Source organism: Bubalus kerabau, chromosome 5 (genome assembly GCF_029407905.1).
Source record: "Bubalus kerabau isolate K-KA32 ecotype Philippines breed swamp buffalo chromosome 5, PCC_UOA_SB_1v2, whole genome shotgun sequence".
NCBI lineage: Eukaryota > Metazoa > Chordata > Mammalia > Artiodactyla > Bovidae > Bubalus > Bubalus kerabau.
This window is the reverse complement of record NC_073628.1, coordinates 121352396-121374668: the sequence shown is the minus strand read 5'-3', so window position 1 is coordinate 121374668 and position 22273 is coordinate 121352396. Positions and strand designations below refer to the sequence as shown.

General features: G+C 40.2%; 1 pseudogene; it reads left to right on the top strand.

Annotated features, from left to right (window-relative positions):
* Nucleotides 1–17699: 17699 nt before the first annotated feature.
* On the top strand, nucleotides 17700–19232 carry LOC129654318 (F-box only protein 3-like; annotated as a pseudogene).
* The last annotated feature ends 3041 nt before the right edge of the window (nucleotides 19233–22273 follow it).

Genomic DNA, 22273 nt, shown 5'->3' with positions numbered 1-22273 from the left:
GGAGAAGAAGGGGACGACGACAGAGGATGAGATGGCTGGATGGCATCACTGACTCGATGGACGTGAGTCTGGGTGAACTCCGGGAGTTGGTGATGGACAGGGAGGCCTGGCGTGCTGTGATTAATGGGGTCTAAAAGAGTCGGACATGACTGAACGACTGAACTGAACTGAACTGAAGAGGAGAGTGAAAAAGTTGGCTTAAAGCTCAACATTCAGAAAATGAAGATCATGGCATCTGGTCCCGTCACTTCATGGGAAATAGATGGGGAAACAGTGGAAACAGTGTCAGACTTTATTTTTGGGGGCTCCAAAATCACTGCAGATGGTGACTGCAGCCATGAAATTAAAAGACGCTTACTCCTTGGAAGGAAAGTTATGACCAACCTAGATAGCTTATTGAAAAGCAGAGACATTACTTTGCCAACAAAGGTCCGTCTAGTCAAGGCTATGGTTTTTCCAGTGGTCATGTATGGATGTGAGAGTTGGACTGTGAAGAAAGCTGAGGGCCGAAGAATTGATGCTTTTGAACTGTGGTGTTGGAGAAGACTCTTGAGAGTCCCTTGGACTGCAAAGAGATCCAACCAGTCCATCCTGAAGGAGATCAGTCCTGGGTGTTCATTGGAAGGACTGATGCTGAAGCTGAAACTCCAACTTTGGCCACCTCATGCGAAGAGTTGACTCATTGGAAAAGACCCTGATACTCGGAAGGATTGGGGGCAGGAGGAGAAGGGGACAACAGAGGATGAGATGGCTGGATGGCATCACCGACTAGATGGACGTGAGTTTGAGTGAGCTCCAGGAGTTGGTGATGAACAAGGAGGCCTGGCGTGCTGTGATTCATGGGGTCGCAAAGAGTTGGACACGACTGAGCGACTGAACTGAACTGAACTGATTACATGCTAGACAGACCCTGGGTTAGGTAAATCTCCCTATACAAGTCTCATAATAACTGGTGCATCAGTTACCCAGCTTTACAGATAAACAAACTGAGACTCAAGAATAATAATCAGCAAAAAGTCAGTCAACTAGCAATTGGCAAAGTGAAAATACAGACTCTGAGAACCTAATGGACTATATGGTTCCATGTGACTGAATTTCATAGATAAGTGAAGCACTGATATTTTCTTTAATAAGATTATAAGCTCCTTGTGGACAGAAACCAAGAATTATTTATTTAAAGTGTATTTCCTAATGTAAGAACTACAATATTAGACATAGGTGAGTAACAATACACCTTTTGACATCTACATAATTTATTTTCCACAGCCTCTTTAAAAGGAGCAGGGTGGATAGAAGGAATTCTACTTGCATACTCTGGAACAGTTATTTGTTTGTGTGCTTTCATCCTCTCATAGACATTTGCTTTCTGTTTAGTTTACCTCTGTATGCTTGGTAGGGTTCCCCTGATGGCTCAAGTGGTAAAGAATCCACCTGCCAATGCAGGAGACTCAGGAGAGGAAGTGTATATCCCTGGATTGGGAAGATCTCCTAGAGGAGGAAATGACAACCCACTACAGTATTTTTGCCTGGGAAATACCAGGACCTGCAGGTGGGTCAGTCCACTAAGAATCATTCACTAACTTCCTGTCCTACCCCCACCAGCAAGGTAGTAGCAAAGAAGCATTAAAAGTATTCATTCTTGACCACCGTGTGCATCAAAGGGAACCTTACAAATACTTAGAGCAGGTAATTTTCAAAAAAAGATGAAACACTCCTGCAAATAAAAAGGACTGGAGCCATGGTAACTGTATAATAAATAGCAGCCAAGTGTTATTGATCCCTTTTCATAAAGCAAGCATGGTGCTCCACATATATCATTTAATCCTCAAACCAAGCCTATGAAAGAGGTACATAATTACCTCCATCCAACAGATGAGAAAAATTAGGCTGACCCAAGATCACACAGCTGGCAACAATCAGATTCCAGAAACCAGGCATTCAATTTGTGCTGTCCACTACAGTAACCACCAGTCCCAAGTGACCATTTAGAGTTTAATTAAAATTAAATAAAGTTAAATTTTTATTTTCCCAGTTGCACTAGCTACAGTTTAAGTGTCATTGGTCACATGTGGCTAGCGACTACTGTATCAGGGAGTGCCAGATGCAGAACATTTCCATCACTGCAGAAAAATCTATTTGACGGTGCTATTGGAACTAGTACACAAGTCTCAGGAAGGTTAAAGAAACAAAGTAACTTAAACACACACACACACACACACACACACTTTGCCCTCATAGCTCTCTCTAGTGGTTTTACTGAGCTGAGCATCATCTCAGCCAAGCATGACAGGAGAGAAACAGAACAAAACAAAAGTCAACAGGATCACCTCTGAGAATCACGGAGGAACTTGGAATGGTGGGAAATCACATAACAGTAGTCCCCAGTCTTTCTAGCACCAGGGGCTGGGTTTCGTAGAAGATAACTTTTCCACAGACCAGAGAAGGGGGATGGCTTGGGGATGATTCAAGCACATCACATTTGTTGTGCACTTTATTTCTATTATTATTACATCAGCTCCACCTCAGATCATCAGGCATGAGATCCCGGAGGCTGGGGACTCCTGACATAAGGCATTGAAGAGACTTCTGTGTGAATAACTCAAGAACTCTGTAAGATCCAGCCTCCCCCTTACTTTCACACGTTAAAGGGGAAACCCTCTGATGAAGAAAGGCATGGATATCCAAGTCACAAATACAAAAGTGACACATTTTGCTCACAAGCTGAGAAGACTGGCATCCCATCAGCTATACAAGTAGCATGTTGTTATTGTTGTTGTTTAGTCACTCAGTCGTGTCTGACTCTTTGCCACCCCATGGACTGTAGCCCACTAGGCTCCTCTGTCCATGGGGTTTCCCAGGCAAGAATACTGGAGTGGGTCGCCATTTCCTTCTCCAGGGGATCGTCCCAACCCAGAGATCAAACCCATGGCTCCTGCCAAGTCTCCTGCTTGGCAGGCAGATTCTCTACCACTGAGCTACCTGGGAAGCCCATATAAGCAGCATTCTTGTTGTTCTTGTTCTGTCGTTGTCCAACAATTTTTGACTCCATGCACTGCAGCACACCAGGCTTCCCTGTCCTTCACCATCTCTCAGAGTTTGCTCTAACTCATGTCCATTGAGTCAGTGATGCTATCTGACCATTTCATCCTCTGCCGCCCTCTTCCCCTTTTGCATTCAATCTTTTCCAGCATCAGGGTATTTTCCAATGAGTCAGCTCTTTCCCTCAGGTGGCCAAAATATTGGAGCTTCAGCTTCAGCTTCAGTCTTTCCCATGAATATTCAAGGATGATTTCCTTTAGGATTGACAGGTTTGATCTCCTTGTTATCCAAGGGACTCTCAAGAGTCTTCTCCTGCACCACAATTTGAAAGCACCAATTCTTTGGCATCCTGTCTTCTTTATGGTCCAGCTTTCACATCTGTACATGACTGCTGGAAAAACCATAGCTTTGGCAATATGGACCTTTGTTAGTAAAGTGATGTCTCTGCTTTTTAATTTGCTGTCTAGGTTTGTCATAGCTTTCTTCCAAGGAGCAAGCGTCTTTTAATTTGGTGACTGCTGTCACTGTCTGCAGTGATTTTGGAGCCCAAGAAAATAAAATCTGTCATTGCTTCTAATTTTTTTCCCTTCTATTTGCCATGAAGAGATGGGACCAGATGTCATGATCTTCATTTTTTGAATGCTGGGTTTTAAGCCAGCTTTTTCACTTTCCTCTTTCACCCTCATGAAGAGGTTCACAGACATATCATATGTGACCAGAAGAGTTCGAGAAGGTACAGTGCTTCCAAAACTTTCTGAAAAGTTCCAAAACTTCTCTTAGAATAGTGATTGTGATAAGAAATCATAGTTGATGTTAAGACCTGGAATTTTTAAAGCAATTTTTCTCTTAGTTCTAAAAAATATATATCAGAACGTTTCAAGTAAAATTCTAATGCACTTGCTCAGCATAATTCTCTCAGTAGCAGGAGTGCCATATTCTGTTGCTGAATTGATGTTTCTTTAGAATTAATATTTATGCCAAATGACAGATTATATAATGCAAACCTAGTTTAAAAATGTATCACAAGTTGCAATAAGTAAAATTTTAAAACTTATATTTTAAGGATAAAATTAACCAGTTAGACATAGCTCTAGAACACATCTGATTTAAGAAAAATAGCAAAATCCTTTTTGTTGAACAGAATTTTGCTTTTCTCCCAGCAATTTTTATCAAAAGTTTGATGGCAAAAGGTTTTCTTGTGTCACATGAAAGATAATTTTACTTTTTAAATCAACAAACTTGATCCCACCTCTCTTCCCGGTCAAATCATAAGATATGAACCTGGTAAATTAACATCACAGAGAAGTTTACATGGAGAAACATCTCCCTGACTTGGCTGTCTAGCTGCCCTTTTCCCAGTCCTCTTCCCCAGAGCTAATCCTTTTTGCAGTTTCTGATATATCATTCCAAGACACTTTACACAGACACAGGCATAGCTGTATATGTCATTTCTAAAAATACAAATGAAAACATCACAGTAACAATTGTTTCAGGCAAAAATCAATGGATGCTCAAGTTAGTAGACAAGAAAATATAAGTAACAGGATACTCACATAGTCTCAAATTAACTTCCCATAAAATACTTATTAATTAGAAGAGGAAAATATAATAACTTGATCATGGAGAATTTTGCAAGACACTGCCTTAACCAAGTAAACAAGTTGACACCTCCAGCAAAGAGAGGTGTCCCTGATAGGCAAGATGCACTATGAATTACACAACACCACTTCTACAAGATTTTGGCCAAAAAAATTGAAACCCGAGTCAAATCATAAGAAAACATTGGAAAGACCCAGCTGAGGAACACTCTACAAAATATCTGATGAATCCTCTTCAAAAGGATCAAGGTCATGAAAGGCAAAGACTGATGAACTGGAGGTGCCAACCCAGATCAAAGTACACTAAAGGATATTAGTGGAACAATTGTAAAAAAAATTGCAAAAAGTCTGCAGTGTAGTTAACAGGATTATATCCGTGCTCATTTCCTAGTTTTGATCATTGCACTGCAGTTACATAAGGTGTTAACTCTGGGGAAAACTAGGTGAAGAATAAACAGGAATTCCAGAGCTACTTCTACAAATGTTGGTAAATATAAAATTATTTCAAAATGAAAAGTAAATTTTTAATTAAAAACACAAATAGTAGGGTTCTGTATACATTATTCTTCATCTTTCACTCTTCACTTAAAATACGTCTTAAAGATGACACCATGTATGTATACATACATATCATATATACATATATATAGCTACTGCATTTTAATGGACTGCTTCATTTTATAGATTTATATTTGACCAGTTCCTTATTAATGAGTACTCAGGCAATTTCCTAGCATTTGCAATTATTCTTTTATGTAAGACTTTCTGTACACATAGTTATCAAATCCAGATTTGAGAAAAATAACATATGTTATTTGCTGATACTATAAATTCTCAATGTTACTGTTAAACGGAACTGATTTTTAATATTGTCTTGTATATTTAACATATACTCTTTGTCTTTCCCTTCTCTTCTGAATTATTTAATATGGGAGAATAAAAAAGCCAAAGTATCACGAATTTTACCAACTAAGACACTTTAAATTGTAAATCAGAAATTCAAATGAACCTATCTTCTCAATTAAGACTCTAACCAAATTGTTGGTGTACAAATTAGGTGTTCTAAAGATCTGTATCCTGAAAGCCTAAGAGCTTAAGATAAGCTCAATAATTAAAAGGATCGACATACACTCCAAATGTTGTAATAAAATACTAAAATGCACTAAAAAAAAAAAAATTGTACTGATAATCAGAAAACCCTGAATGTCATAGAATAACCTTGCTTACTTTGCATTTACCACTTTAACTTACTTTAGCAACTAGACAAGCAAGCCATTCTAATCCCAAATCTGCAGTAAATGAAAGAGGGGAGGATTTTTTTTTTAACTTTTTGTTCTCATAATTCTTTTTCTCTGAAACTCTTCTATGTGTTTTTCAAATATGATCTTTCTCATCTCTCAAAGAAAGTGGTTGAATTAGATATTTTAAGACCTTTTCTAGCTCTAAATTCAGCTGTAGAACACTCCAAGTGAAATCATGATGTACACTGATACATGCAAATCCTCAGGAAAAGAGGTTTAAGCAGAGTTGCGAAAAGGAGGGTTAGGGGAGGACTGGACCAGTTACTACAAATTATCTCAAGGCTCTCTAGACCTCAGGCCTGGAACCTGATTTAGGTCTCAGAGAGGGCTCCCTGAGCCTTTCTGGAAAGTGGAGGTGGAAAGAGATACTGGGGGACCATTTTTCCAGTGGAGAGATTTGAAGTGCCTGACCTGTATCTGGGATCTTGTGATTATTACTGAATGATATTGAATGATTTAAGATTAAAAAACTGCATCATGTCATTGTTAAGCATATAGCTCTGACCTTGGAAAAGTCACTTAAATGCTTTGAACCTCAGTTTTCTCATCTATAGGAGCACTTCCTTTATAGGTTGTTGTGATAAATGACACTGTTGCTGTTGTTGTTTAGTCACTAAGTCGTGTCCGACTCTTCTGCAACCCAGTGGGGTGTAGTGCTAGGCTCCTCGGTCCATGGGATTTCCCAGGCAAGATGGATTGCCATTTCTTTCTCCAGGGGATCTTCCTAACCCAGGGATTGAAACCGAGTTTCCTGCATTGTCAGGAAAATTCTTTACCACTGAACCACCAGGGAAGTCCCTGATAAATGACATAAAACAATATAAAACCCACTTCCACATTATTGATATGATGGTGGTTATTCTTATCATTGGGTCATTGGCCTAAAAACTGATTCAAGGCCTTTAATACAGAGAATTGTAACACTAAACAAGTCATTAACCCAGAAGAGCAGTAATTATTGATGAACAATAGAAGCCTTTCCATCAGAATAAATTACAAAGCCAGGAATCAGTAGCAACAATAAGAAAATAAGGAGACAGATGGCCTTTGAGTCCCATTAATGAAACCAGATATTGATTTGAAGGTCAAACACCATTATTCTCATAATTCTTTCTCTTTTAAAGTCTTCTATACATTCTAATCATTAAAACAGCATCTATAGAGCATTATGCTGGCTATTTCACAAAGCAAATGAACAATTCCTTTCCTATGTTTAGCTTATAACAAACCAAGAATAAATATAACAAACCAATAAATATTTGAGTTTTCTTCTGAAGATCAAGTAAATAGAGCATTGGATGAGGTATAGCATTGCTACTAGGGATTCTTTATATTTTTCACAGAGGGCTTAACAGAGATGATGAGATATTAAGAGTCATCTGAAGGAAAAGTTAGGATACTATATTGGTTTCCTGTGGTTGCTGTAACTAAGTACCACAAATGAGGCAGTTTAAAACAACAGAAATTTACTCGCTCACAGTTCTGACGACCAGAAGTTCAAAATTATTATTACTCGAGCAAAATCTCCCCTAGAACCCTTCATAGACTTTAGAGGAGAATCTGTCCTTGCCTGTCCAGCCTCCTATGGCTGCTGGCATTCCTTGGTTGGTGGTTGCATCCCTCCTATCTGTCTGTGTTCACCCTGCCCTCTCCGTGTCTGGCTCACATCTCCCTCTATCTTATAAGGACACTTCTGATCAGATTTAGGGCCCACCTAGATAATCCAGAAACTCACATTTCAAGATCTTTTATTTCTCGTCACATCTTCAAAGACCCTTTTTCCATCTATGGTAACATTTGCAGGTTCCAGAGATTAGGATCTTCTTTCTTTGGGCGTTCCCATTCAGTCTACTCATGCAATTCTTACATTTTGGGGGAGAGCAGTGTTCATAAAGCTTCCCAGGTGGTAAAGAACCTGCCTGCCAGTGCAGGAGACATAAGAGATACCGATTGGATACCTGGGTCAGAAAGATCCCCTGGAGGAGGGCATGGCAACCCACTCCAATATTCTTGCCTGGAGAATCCCATGGACAGAGGAGCCTAGGGATCTACAGTCCACAGGGTCACAAAGAGTGGCCCATGAATGAAGCTACTTAGCATGTACGCTAATGTTCAAGAAAGCTTGCAGTTGAAGTAAGGCATGCACTGGATGGGAGGGGAGTTTGGGGGAGAATAAATACCTGTATACGTATGGCTGAGTCCCTTCGCTGTTCACTTGAAATTATCACAACACTGTTAATCGGATATACCCCAATATAAAATAAAAAGTTGTTTGTTTTTTTTTAAGTAAGGCATGCAGAGTTTGTCACAGACACAGGAACAAAATGTTTGTGTTTTTGTTGCTCTTGTTTGTCAGAGTTTCTGACTGAGAGCCTGAAGGAGGATGCACTGAGAGGTAAAATCCAATCAGCAGAGGATCTGGAAGACAGGAGTGTGGTCCCAGGAAAGCCCAGGGACAAGAGATCCCAGGTTCAGCAGGATCCTTGGCTAGAAACCAATAGTACTTCCCAAAATCTGCCTATGGGTTTCGTCATGTCTGCCACAACATCAGCAATCTTAGCCTCTCCACCAGGAGCCCCAGGACTCAAGTGCAACCAGAGGTTCAAACCGAGACAGTCATGACAACACATTCATTGATCCCCATCTGCAGCTCAGTTACAGTAGCCCTTTCTGTTCACAATTCAGTTGCATTTCCATCTCGCTCTATTCTTTCTACCAGATGATCTGCTCTTTCTTTTTGTTTTATTCAAACTAAGAGTGTACAGAAGTACTTGATAGTAACACTTGATGTGAGGCATGTGAGATCCTAGTTCCCCAACCAGGGATGAAATCCACATCCCTCACCTTGGAAGGACGCAGTCTTAGCCACTGGACCACCAGGGGAGTCCCATGCTCTTTGTTATCATTGCTAAGAAATATTTAGATTAAAATAAACCCTCTATAGTCATCACCTAAGTTTTGACTTCAGTTTAATACTTTTCTCAATACCAATTTTTACATTCCTGGTCTTAATAAAATGTATTGAGGGGTAAACAGAATGACAAAGACAAACAGCTTTGTTTCCCCTTTTACTCTTTGAATGAAACTAAATGGGACTAAGCAATTTTCTAGGAAGCTAATGAATTTAATTTCTTTTTATCACTGTCACTTGGGTGTGGGATCATACCCTCCATGTGACAGCCTGAGCGCATCCAGCAATCCTAGTTATAAGGGATTGATGGCCCTCTAGGAAATACAAGGGGCCTGTCATAGGAGATGCTTCAGAGGAGAAACCAGGCATGGCTTTAGTTTCTCTCCTACAATGCACTCCAGCATGGTGCACAATCCCTGGGTCCTACATTAATTCCTGGGTTCAAACTCTTGCCCCAAGATTTATCATTCATGTGAATTGCTTCAGAGGGATTCTTTAGAGGGTTAAATCAGACAATATAGGTTTTATCTATCAGTTTAGCTGGGCTACAGTGTCCAGTTATTCAAGCAAACAATCTACATGGTGCTCTAAAGGTCATTTTGTACCTATGATTAAAGTCCATACGTGCATGCATACTCAGTCGATTCGGTCATGTCCAACTTTTTTTACAACACTATGGACCATAGCCCACCAAACTCCTCTGTCTATGGGATTCTCTAGGCAAGAATACTGAAGAAGGCAATGGCACCCCACTCCAGTACTCTTGCCTGGAAAATCCCACGGACGGAGGAGCCTGGTAGGCTGCAGTCCATGAGGTCACTAAGAGTCGGACACGACTGAGCGACTTCACATTCACGTTTCACGTTCATGCATTGGAGAAGGAAATGGCAACCCACTCCAGTGTTCTTGCCTGGAGAATCCCAGGGACAGAGGAGCCTGGTGGGCTGCCGTTTTTGGGGTCACACAGAGTCGGACACAACTGAAGCGACTTAGCAGCAGCAGCAGCAGCAGCAGCAGGCAAGAATACTGGAGTGGGTTGCTGTCACCTCCTCCCGGGGAGCTTCCCATCCCAGGGATCCAAACTGCATCTCCTGCAATTCCTGCATTGCAGGCAGATTCTTTACTGCTGAGCCACCAGGGAAGCCCATAACCAAGTGATTTTAAGAAAAGGAGATTATCCTCGAAAATTTGAATGAGCCTGATTTAATCAATTGAAAGGCCTTAAGAGCAGAGCTGAGTCATCTCAGAGACGAAGAAACTTTGTGGAATGTAGCTTCAGCTTATATCCAAGCTGCAGCTTGTCCTTCCTAACAACCCAGCCTATGGACCCTCACAACTGGATATGGCAATTCCCCAAGATAAATCTCTTAATAGATATCTTCTACAGGTTCTGTGTCTCTGGTTGAACCCTAACTGGTACAACATGTAAAACTATGGAATAGGGACTGACACATAGTAAGGCTCAGAAAGATTTTGTTACTGTTTTTATTGTTTGTGGTGGTGGTAGTGAAGGTAGTAGAATTGTTACATAACAAACTTTTGGAATTTCCCAACACCTCCAATTTCCAATATGATGTCTCAATGGCCCCAATAAGTACATTATTTTTTAGTCAGATCATGTGACTCAATGCTGGGTTTTTAAAAAATGCAGCTACTAAAATACTCCATTTACACTATTTTATAACAACTGTAAATGGAGTGTAACCTTTAAAAATTGTATAAAAATTTCCATAGTCTAACCCTACTTTTGTCAGTATTAAGCCTACTGAAGTGTTAGTCGCTCAGTCATGTGCAGTTCTTTGCAACCCTACGGACTGTAGCCAGCCAGGCTTCTCTGTCCACAGGATTCTCCAGGCAAGAACACTGGAGTGGATTGCCATTCCCTTCTCCAAGGGATCTTCCCCACCCAGGGAACAAACCTGCATTGCAGGTAGATTCTTTACTGTCTGAGCCACCAGGGAAGCCCAAACTGAACCCTCCTCCGAAAAAGATAGATTTGGCCCTGGCTCAAGGGTAGCCTGCATCAGTGGACATGCTATTAGCTTGATTATAATGATTATCTAACAATGTACATGTATATTATATCATCAAATCATATGCCATAAACATGCTATTTTAACTGTCAATTATATATATTTCCATTTTTTAAATGTAGACTGTTAATAGATATTTTTAAAAGTCACTCTACTTAACAGACAAAGCAACATCACATTTCAAATCATGTCATGCTGTTTCATAGACCAATAACTAATTTGTTGTTGTTCAGTCACTAAATCAGGCCTGACTCTTTGCAACCCCATGGACTGCAGCACACCAGGCTTCCTTAACAACTAATACACTTCCTTAATACCTAATATGTTTCCCAATAAAGATATTTTTAAGGCAACCATTAGTCCAGAGAAATTCCTCACTAATTCATATTAGTACAAATTTTACATTTGCATTTTTTAAAGTCTAGGAATCATATTATTTCTTTCAGTTAACTTGCCTTGTATTTTCAACAGTTTTTAAATCTATTACTTTTCACCTCTTCCGTTCTTCCTCTGTTATTTTCCATTTAACATGAGCAGGTTCCTTAATCTTCTAAGGATAGCTTTATTGTATCGTTACAGATACTGCTTCAAGTTTGAAGTAAGAGGCATCCAGACTACTCTTAGATCTAATAAAGTCACATTGTCTACTTTTCTAAATGTCCCAAGAAATCTGAAGTCTCGTGTGTGTGTGTGAGTCACTCAGTCACATCCAACTCTTTGGGATGCTATGTACTCTAGCCCACCAGTCTCCTCTATCCGTGGAATTCTCCAAGCAAGAATACTGGAGTGGGTCTCCATTCCCTTCTCCTGGGGTTCCTCCTGACCCAGGGATCTCTCTGATCCAGGGATAGAACAGGTATCCTGCACTGAAGGCAGATTCCTGACCATCTGAACTACCAGGGAAGCCCATACAAGGTATTTCTCACTTTTTCTTTATCTAATAGTCTCTGTTACTTCAATACTGTTTCATCCTCCAGAAGTATGCTTTACTAGTTCATTCAAAAGTTAGTTACTGAGCACCTATTTGGGCAAAAGAATGCATCCCATGTCCTATTCTCATGGAGTTTTTGACAAGGATGCTGCTGCTGCTGCTGCTAAGTCGCTTCAGTCGTGTCCATCTCCGTGCGACCCCATAGACGGCAGCCCACCAGGCTCCCCCGTCCCTGGGATTCTCCAGGCAAGAATACCAGAGTGGGGTGCCATTGCCTTCTCCGTTGACAAGGATGATATAAACATAAGTAACTGTATTATTCGAAAGATTGATATCTGCCATTGGGATGGTTCAGACAGTGTTAAAGTGATTCTGAGAACAGAAAGGTCACATCTGGTTGAAATGGGTAATTAAACTGAGAAAAATCTAACAGTATAGATGGCTTCTGAGAGGATTCTTAAAGAATGGGAAGGATTTCAACAGCCTGGCAAGGAAGTAGGGGTCATTTCAGAAAATGAAAACATCACATGAGCCTGGGAAGTGACTCACTTTATACATGAAAAGAGAGCCAGACAAGAACCTGCCCATGCAGAACTAAGGTATGCAGCTAGTTAGCAGTAATAAGAACACCAAGAGAGTCCAGAAACCCAAGGAAGCCTGTACAGAATCTTTTGACTGCAGTTCCTTGTTCCTTCTAGTTATAAGACTGAAATTTGAACTGCTGGTCCTCCCTTTAAGAGGCCATCAAGCCTAACCTCTCACACTCTATATCCCATTCTGCTCAACCACTCTCAGAACTCTCACACCCTATCATTCATCCACCCATTGCCCTCCAGTCCAGATCCCAGAGTCCTACATCCACCCCTTCCATCCTTCTGTACCCTCCTCTTCACAGGACGATATGGAACCCCCAGTCTGTCTTCCCTTTCTCTGAATGGTTCCTTCACCTTCTTTCTCTAACTGAAATGTTATTCTTCCTAAGGACACAAGCAACATTTACTTTTTCCTTTGCAGCCTGTGAATTTCAGATCCTGGCTGATGTCCTCTTAGCTCTCAGTGCCACTTTCAAAGCTTCCATTGGCCTCTCCTTCTTCAAAACATCCAGCTCCTTAGAAGCCCATACCATTGGACTACATACATTGGACTACACTTCCACCTCCAGAGAGAGCACATATATCAGTGTCCTGATCACTCCCCCATTTACCAATGACTTTATTCTCAGTCCATCACTCATGATGTCCTCACTATCCTCCATGCCCAGAAAAATCACTCACATACAAATTCCTTTTTGTATTCTCCCCTTCTCTTCCTCCTTCCTACTTGCCTGGAACATCACCAAATCTCCTTAAACTCAACTCTGGCCATATTCTAGTAACTAAAGTTTGATAAAGAAAGCCATTTCGGGACTTCCCTGGTGGTTCAATGGTTAAGAATCTGCCTTGCAATGCAGGAGACACGGGTTTGGTCCCTGGTCGGGGAACGAAGATCACACCTGCCTCGGAGCAACTCAGCCCACGCGCTCTGGAGCTCACACACAACTACTGAGCCCAAGGGCCACAAGTAGAGTTTGTGTGCTGCAACAAAAGATGCCACGTGCCACAACAAAGACCCAATTCAAATAAATAAATATTAAGAAAAGAAAGAAAACCATATAATATCCCTAATTAGTCCCACAATAAATTCATGACTCAGTCACATATGGATACCTGACACTTCCTAACCCTAACTCTATTTACACTTCCCCAGTACATTTGCTTTCCAACTCACATAGGCAACTATTTTGTACTTCTTTCTTTCTCTTCAAACATCACCTTAACCCTTGACCCTACCTCATATTTTCTTGAGAAATTAGAAGCAACTTAAATGGAGTTCCTTTGTCTTTCTGTTAGTCTGTTTCCTTCTGTACCGAGTCTTTCTACATTCTTTCCTGCCATTACTAAGGTTGATGTGTCTGTTCTAAACAAGACTGCCTGCTCCACTGGGATCTTCTGAACCATGTTGTATCATTATCTCGCAATTATGCCTTCTTTCTGCTACATCATCCATTTCTCTCATTCTTCTGAATCAGTCTCATCTGATCTAGTTTCAGTCAGTCAGTCAGTTCAGTCGCTCAGTCGTGTCCGACTCTTTGTGACCCCATGAATTGCAGCACGCCAAGCCTCCCTGTCCATCACCAACTCCCGGAGTTCACTCAGACTCACGTCCATTGAGTCAGTGATGCCATCCAGCCATCTCATCCTCTGTCGTCCCCTTCTCCTCCTGTCCCCAATCCCTCCCAGCATCAGAGTCTTTTCCAATGAGTCAACTCTTCACATGAGGTGGCCAAAGTATTGGAGCTTCAGTTTTAGCATCATTCCTTCCAAAGAAATCCCAGGGCTGATCTCCTTCAGAATGGACTGGTTGGACCTCCTTGCAGTTCAAGGGACTCTCAAGAGTCTTCTCCAACACCACAGTTCAAAAGCATCAATTCTTTGGCGCTCAGCTTTCTTCACAGTTCACAGTCCAACTCTCACATCCATAAATGACCACAGGAAAAACCATAGCCTTGACTAGACGGACCTTTGTTGGCAAAGTAATGTCTCTGCTTTTGAATATGCTACCTAGGTTGGTCATAACTTTCCTTCCAAGGAGACTGGACATGGAACAACAGACTGGTTCCAAATAGGAAAAGGAGTACATCAAGGCTGTATATTGTCACCCTGCTTATTTAACTTATATGCAGAGTACATCATGAGAAACGCTGGGCTGGAAGGTCTTTAAACTTCATGGCTGCAATCACCATCTGCAGTGATTTTGGAGCCCAGAAAAATAAAGTCTGACACTGTTTCCACTGTTTCCTCATCTATTTGCCATTAAGTGATGGGACCAGATGCCATGATCTTCGTTTTCTGAATGTTGAGCTTTAAGCCAACTTTTTCACTCTCCTCTTTCACTTGCATCAAGAGGCTTTTGAGTTCCTCTTCACTTTCTGCCATAAGGGTGGTGTCATCTGCATATCTCAGGTTATTGGTATTTTTCCCGGCAATCTTGATTCCAGTTTGTGCTTCTTCCAGCCCAGCGTTTCTCATGATGTACTCTGCATATAAGTTAAATAAGCAGGGTGACAATATACAGCCTTGATGTACTCCTTTTCCTATTTGGAACCAGTCTGTTGTTCCATGTCCAGTTCATCTGATCTTAAAACTCACCCTCCCAATCCAAAATACCCTTTAATATTCATCACATTTTTTTCCTTCCCTTTAGAGCAAAAACTTCAAAAGAATAACTATTGAGTAATCTCTGGTCTCCACTTTCTTACCTCCCAATCTCATCTCAACCACTTCGATCAAGCTTCTAACTTTTCCATTTTCTCATCGAGGTCATCAATAATCTGATGTTGCCACATCCAATGGACACACCTGTGCCTCCATCCTACTGGGACTTTTAGCAACACTTAGCTTTATTGAGCAACACCTACTTCCTGAAACACTCTCCTCTCTTGTCCTTAGTGTCACCTACTTTCCTAATTTTCATCTTACCTCACTGGATTTTTTTATTCCACTCTTAAACCCCTTTGTTTCTACTCAATCTCTGAACTTTGGAATGATATTGGATTTTTTCCCCTTTTCTTTATCTACATTTATTTCCCAGGTGATTTCACCTGAGTCTCTCATTCTAGTCATGTTTACCAGCAGAGTATAGATCCCTGACTGGCCTCATAGTCTTTAAAGAGACAAGTAAGGATGATTCCAGGCAGAAATTAGGTTGCACTTAAGCATACTCCCCACCAAAACCAGACAGAGTTCCCAGGTTCATCCACACGCCCACTTCTCCCTGAGTAATAGTCTTTCCTCAGTCAGGACATTACACAGGCTTGTCTAGAGCTATCCTTTCTGTTTAGTGTTCATGGTTCCACTCTGAAGCTCCGGAAGTACCTCTTCCTTCCTCTCCCAAGTCTACTTCCTCTCACAGAATATTTCAAAGTTAAACCCAACACAGCCACTTCGAATTTACACAGATCTCCTGACTCGGCATCCAGGATTTTTTTCTAGTATGTCAAGCTGCCTCTCAGACTCTTACTGATAAGTTTCATTTTATGCTACTTTATGTAGGTCTTTTGCATGAAATTCTTATCCTCCACCCACCACCCTCCCTTCCCCACCAAAATAACTGACCACCCACACATGGCTCCGTAACACTCTTATGCACTGTGGCATAGAGTTTGTTTTTCTAAACAAGTAAAACAAAAAGCTTGGCTTAAAAATAATAAACATGTTATACTCATGCATATCAGCAATACTTTAAAACAAGGTTTGTTTTCTCCTGTTTTCCTTCACAACAATCTATTACTATGTCAGATTTCAAAACAAAAGCTAGTTTCCACAGGAAGGGAAAACAGGTCAAGGGAAACAAGGTTTAGATTTGAAATTTTACATAGCTTTCCCAGAAACAGTGACTGTTATTGGCACTTTACTACTTTTAATCCTGAGCATGAAATTCAAACTTCTATGGAAACAAAACTATGTAACTATGAACAAAACAAACAACACATTGGTCCCTTCCTGGTGTGAACTTTGGATACATTTGGCAGCTCTTTCAAATTGTGAGTAATGTATCTCTCCTTCTCTAGCCACTTTAAAAAGGTCAGATTCTAAACTGTCAGGAAGGATTCAAGTGACAACTAAACCAAAATAAGGTGTAAAGAAAGGTCTCCTTTCATGTTTCTCAAAGCATGTTCTACTGACAATGCCTTGGGCAGTAATTATGTTTATGATGAAGTCTATACTTTTGTTTGGGTTATGATTCATTTATTTATGATTTTTAACAGGAACCAGACATTGCCTCATTACCGTCTTGTTCAAGAAATATGTCTTGCAGTGAATTTTGGTAAGGTAAACTTTTTTCCTGTTAGGCTAGGAAAAATTAAAAGTGTTAGAAATTAAAAGTGAGATTATTTAGATGATCTACTGAAGTCAGTGGTTCTAGGACTACAGATCTGTGGCCATGTGTGTGTTCATGCGCTAAGTCGTGTCCATCTCCTTGTGACTCCACAGACCGCAGCACTCCAGGCGTCCCTGTCCTTCACTATCTCCCAGAGTTTGCTCAAATTCATGTCCATCAGATCTGTGGCTAGCAAGTATTAATTTCTTTTTTATCAGAAATTCTGAGACTACATAAGAAAGAAGTACTGGAGCACTCAGATTCCTGAGCCTAACTGACCATCACTGAACTAGGCACAGAGCAAGGTACCACAGAAACTATGTTCCCACTTTGGGTCTAGATGACACAGACTAATAGATACAGATTACACAGGCTACAGATACAGATTACACAGGCTTGTCCAGAGTACCACATCGATTTGCTACTTGATCTTGGCGTTTAAGGTATATTCTTAAGCCACAAGTTCAGTTAATTAGTGGACTGTTAATATGATAAAGGCAGTCATGATCCTGAGTGGCCTAAATGTTTTAAGATGTCAGTTCCACCTTATACCAGCCATGTGACTTTAGACAAATTGATTAATCCCCTAGCTTCAATTTCTTCTTCTGAAAATCAGAGTGCTGGTAAGTAACCTCAGGAAAACTGTAGTCTGGACTTAATTATGTAAATACATGTATGTATCTGGTTCCCAATAAATGTTAGTTCCTTTCCCTTACATAAATTTAAATCAGGAATCAGTGGCAGATTCTATCATATCACAACTGCTTACTGATTCACGTGGGTACTCACAAGAGTATTCACTTATGTACTGCCTCTTCACAGACAAAAAGATTTCTAGGACTTTGGAGCTAATGATAAGAACCTCCATCTTACATCCATTTCATGGATAGAATGCACAGCTTACAAATGCTGTTGAGGCAGTGGGGGCAGTGGGAATGGGCCAGGGCTGGGCAGAGGCCAGGCAAGATGGCAGGCATGGAGACCAAGCTGGTATCCCTGATCCTGGTATCGCTGCCTGCTGATGATCCTGTGTTCTTCATTTTATCCTTCTTGGACTACAGGGACCTAATCAACTGTTCCAACGTCAGTCAAAGTCTTAGTTAGCTATCAAGTCATGATCTGCTGTGGAAAAGACACTGCAAAAAATAGTGGCTGATATCTGAGGAGGACAAAACAGAAGAGTCAGTGTTGGCAATTCCTCTTCATTGATACTTGCTTTGATGTAGGAAGGTATAATGACCATAATGATGCTATTAAAAAGGCCTGGGATGGTCTCAAGAAATATTTGAACCCAGATGTCCCCAGATGGTTTATTCTCTAAAAGAGAGCGGGTAATCAAAAAGGAAGATATAGATGCTCTGGTTCAATCCCTGGGTTGGGAAGATCCCCTGGAGGGCACGGCAACCTACTGCAATATTCTTGCCTGGAGAAGCTCCATGGACAGAGGAGCCTGGCAGGCCATAGTCCATGGGTTGCAAAGAGTCAAACACGATTAAGCAACTTAACAAGCAAGAAATAGATGCTGTGGAAACTCAGATGAGCTGCAAGCTTCCTGATTCTCATCATCCACAATAGGCAGAAGTCAGTTGTTCCTGGTTTGTTGGGAAACATGGTGCTGTCTAATCACTATTATTCTGAGGCTTTTTAGACTTTGATACAGCTTCTGGAGGCTTTTACCAGAGATAGGGACTGAAATATTGTCTCCCTTTAACTTTTTGCATATATACTGGGTTCAGTCAGTACATATAGCAATGGAAACTGCAGAGGGCCAAAACAAAAATTAAATCTGCTAATATCCAGACCAAATGGCTCCGAATCCAGCTGCTATTGACATGTTTAAGTGCGACTTTTACTGACTGGTTTACTTCTTATGTTAACAATGTTGTACTGCGGAGAGGGCTTCCCTATCATCAGAGACCAAACTTTCAGGTATGTTCATGACCCAGCGTGTGTAGCAATGACTGGGATATTACAGTTTCAGTTTCCACATTGTCTCTGCCAGAATTTAGTTCTTTACATCCACCCCATTATTTCTTCATGTACCAAATCAGGATTGAAATGTCAAAAGACGCACTTCCTGAGAAGGCCTGTCAGTTAGATCATTGCTACTGGAAAACAACAAATGCTGAAGGTGATGTGGAAGAAGTTCAGGGACCTGGAGTAGTTGGTGATTTCCAATCATCAGTCCAGGCCAGGTATATGAATACACAAGCTGTACCACATTCTCTACAACATCAGGCTATATGAAGAGATATTATACCTTCCATTTTCTTTACTTGAAGAACAAGATCTTTAATGTTGTCATTCCCCGATTACATATGGCATGTCTGACATTCAGGGTATGTATAGCTCAATTGGAAATGGGTTCTGATGAATATAAAGAGATGGAAGAGGAAGAAGAGGGGGAGAAGGAAGAGATGATAAGAATCAGCACTTAAGGATGAATTTTATGAAGATGACCAGGAGAGACAGACAAAAGTCTTTGATGTTATCATTTGAAGACATCATTGTTCTCACTCCTTTTTTTTTTTTTTTTTTTTAAGCAAATTGACTTCACTGGTGGCTCACATGGTAAAAATTCCGCCTGCAATGCAGGTGACCTGGGTTTGATCCCTGGATTGGGACTATCCTCTGGAGAAGGGAAGGGCTACCCACTTCAGTATTCTTGCCTGGAGAATTCCATGGACAGAGGAGCCTGGTGGGCTACAGTCCATGGGGTTGCAAAGAGTCGGACATGACTGAGCAATTAACGCTAACACTTCCACTGCTGATGGAAGACCCGGGGTGAATTCTCGGTAATGTAAATAAATTGTTCTCAGCTTATAGCAATAAAACTAGCATGAAATATTGTGCCAGGCCTTGGGTTCTAAGCAACACTACTTTAGGAATTGGATTTGTGTTTTTGAGGTAGAGGAGGAAATGGAAATTTTTTTTTTTTCTCTTCTTGAAGTCAATGGGAAAATAGTTCTCTACTAAGAAACAGACATTTCTTTGTTTAAAAATTTTATACTTATATAAACATATAAGTGGGAGGAAACTGTTTTGAATAAGGATTTAAAATGAAGCAGAAATACCTGGTTATTTGTCCTTTCTTAGACAATCTGGCCTTGAATTTAGAGTTTTCATCCCAACAACCTTGCTTTCAAGTCTATCAGTACTTGACCTTGAATTTGGTCTTCAACTCTACCAACCTTGAATTTAAGTCTTCAACACTATGACCTTTATCATACTGTTCACAGATGCATCATTTTTGAGGGGCGGTTTGTAAAAATATCTATTGTGTTGTTTACTAACAAAAGATTCTTCTCAATGTCTCATGTAGTTTAAATTTGTAAATACTGCTACTGTTTTGTGTCCCCTTCAGTGATTCCTAGATATTTTGTACTCATAGGGAACTAATTGACTAAATAGCTTGAACACTGGTTGTTTGTCCTTTCTTGACTATCTAACTTTGTGATAAGTGACATGAATTTTATGTTAATATTCAGTATGTTTTAATTGAGAGTTTGGAATGAAATCCTCCAAGTGTCAAAAGTTCACATTTTGAAAACAAATTTTAGTTCTGATCCTGTATTCTGGGTAATTGACTATTTCCCATAAACTAGTATTAACAAGCAAAAAAAAATATTGTTGAGCTAAAATAATAAAAAATATTAAGGTCATTATAATAGGAAGGAATGCTTGTGCACTCAGCTAGATTTTTTAAACTCAATTTAGTCAATTTGTAGCAGCACTGAGCTTACTAAAGTGAACTTCAGAGAAAAGGGAAGGAAGTGGTTATTTCAGCTGCAAAAAACAATGATGATGAGAACGCAGAAGAAAATAAGATGAGACCAGAGCAAACACAAAGTCTATCAGAATGTTCCTCTGGCTTCACTGATATATATGCTGTAGATTCTGCACTAGTTCAGTTCAGTTCAGCTGCTCAGTCGTGTCCGACTCTTTTCGACCCCATGAATTGCAGCACACTGGGCCTCCCTGTCCATCACCAACTCCTGGAGTTCACTCAAACTCATGTCCATCGAGTCAGTGATGCCATCCAGCCATCTCATCCTCTGTCGTCCCCTTCTCCTCCTGCCCCCAATCCCTCCCAGCATCAGACTCTTTTCCAATGAGTCAACTCTTTGTATCAGGTGGCCAAAGTACTGGAGTTTCAGCTTTAGCATCAGTCCTTCCAATGAACACCCAGGACTGATCTCATTTAGGATGGACTGGCTGGATCTCCTTGCAATCCAAGGGACTCTCAAGAGTCTGCTCCAACACCACAGTTCAAAAGCATCAGTTATTTGGCACTCAGCTTTCTTCACAGTTCAACTCTCACATCCATACATGACTACTGGAAAAACCATAGCCTTGACTAGACGAACAATAGTATTTCCAATTCAGGCTCCTGCCCTGAGCATGACTGCTCTCACTGGCATGAATGTGGAAGGATGGGAATAGAAATCAATCCAGTAAGGTCCTGGATTCAATAATACACACAAAAATCAATTTTAGGAGGTTTAACTACTTAAGTATACAAAATTACTGGAAGACAACACCAAAGACAATTTTTCCAAGTGGTAGCTAGATTTGGCTACATACAATTTAAAATTTGGTGATATAAATGACAGACTAGGAGTTACTGACATTAAAATATAAAGCATGTACAAATAATAAGAAAAAAATGATTACAGTAATGGAAAAGCAGACAAGCGAAATAAGTAGAAAATTCCCAAAAGAGAAAATTAAAAGGGCCATATTTACTTTTTAAAAGTTAAACCACATTATTAGTCAAATAAAATGCAAATTATAGGAACTAGAAAACATTGTACCTACCAAAGTTGCTAAAAAATTTTAATATTAATGCCTAGAACAGACGACAGTAAGATATAAACAACAATAATATTTGGGGGGAGGGAGTTTGACAAATTTATTAAGAAGCTAAAAATGATTCATCTTTTGACTCAACAAATCTACTTTTTGTAATCCATTCTAATAAAATAATCATTATTGTACACAAAATTTTATCCATAAAAATGTTCAAATGGCAATATTTATAATATCAAAAAGGGCTTCCCTATTGGCTCAGAAGGTAAAGAATCCTCCTACAATGCAGGAGATCTGGGTTCGATCCCTGGGTTGGGAAGATACCCTGGAGGAGGGCATGGCAACCCATTCCAGTATTCTTTCCTGGAGAATCCCTATGGACAGAGGAGCCTGGTGGACTACAGTCCATGAGATCACAAAGAGTAGGACACAACTGAGTGACTAAGCACAGCACAGCATATAATATTAAAAAACTAAAAACAAGTGTCCTAAAATAGAGATTGCTAATTAAATTATGTTACATTTATACAACAAAGGTGTATGCAACCATCAAAAATGATGTTGTGGAAGAATATTTAATAACATAGGAATATATTAATAATTGACTGCTAAGTAAAAAGAAAAATTTTTTAAGCTACGAATCAGTATGGATAGCATTCTTCCATAAAAGAAGGAGCAACCCAGAAGACTAGGTAGGAAAAACAGTTTGCTCCTTGGGTATCTGTGTGGAA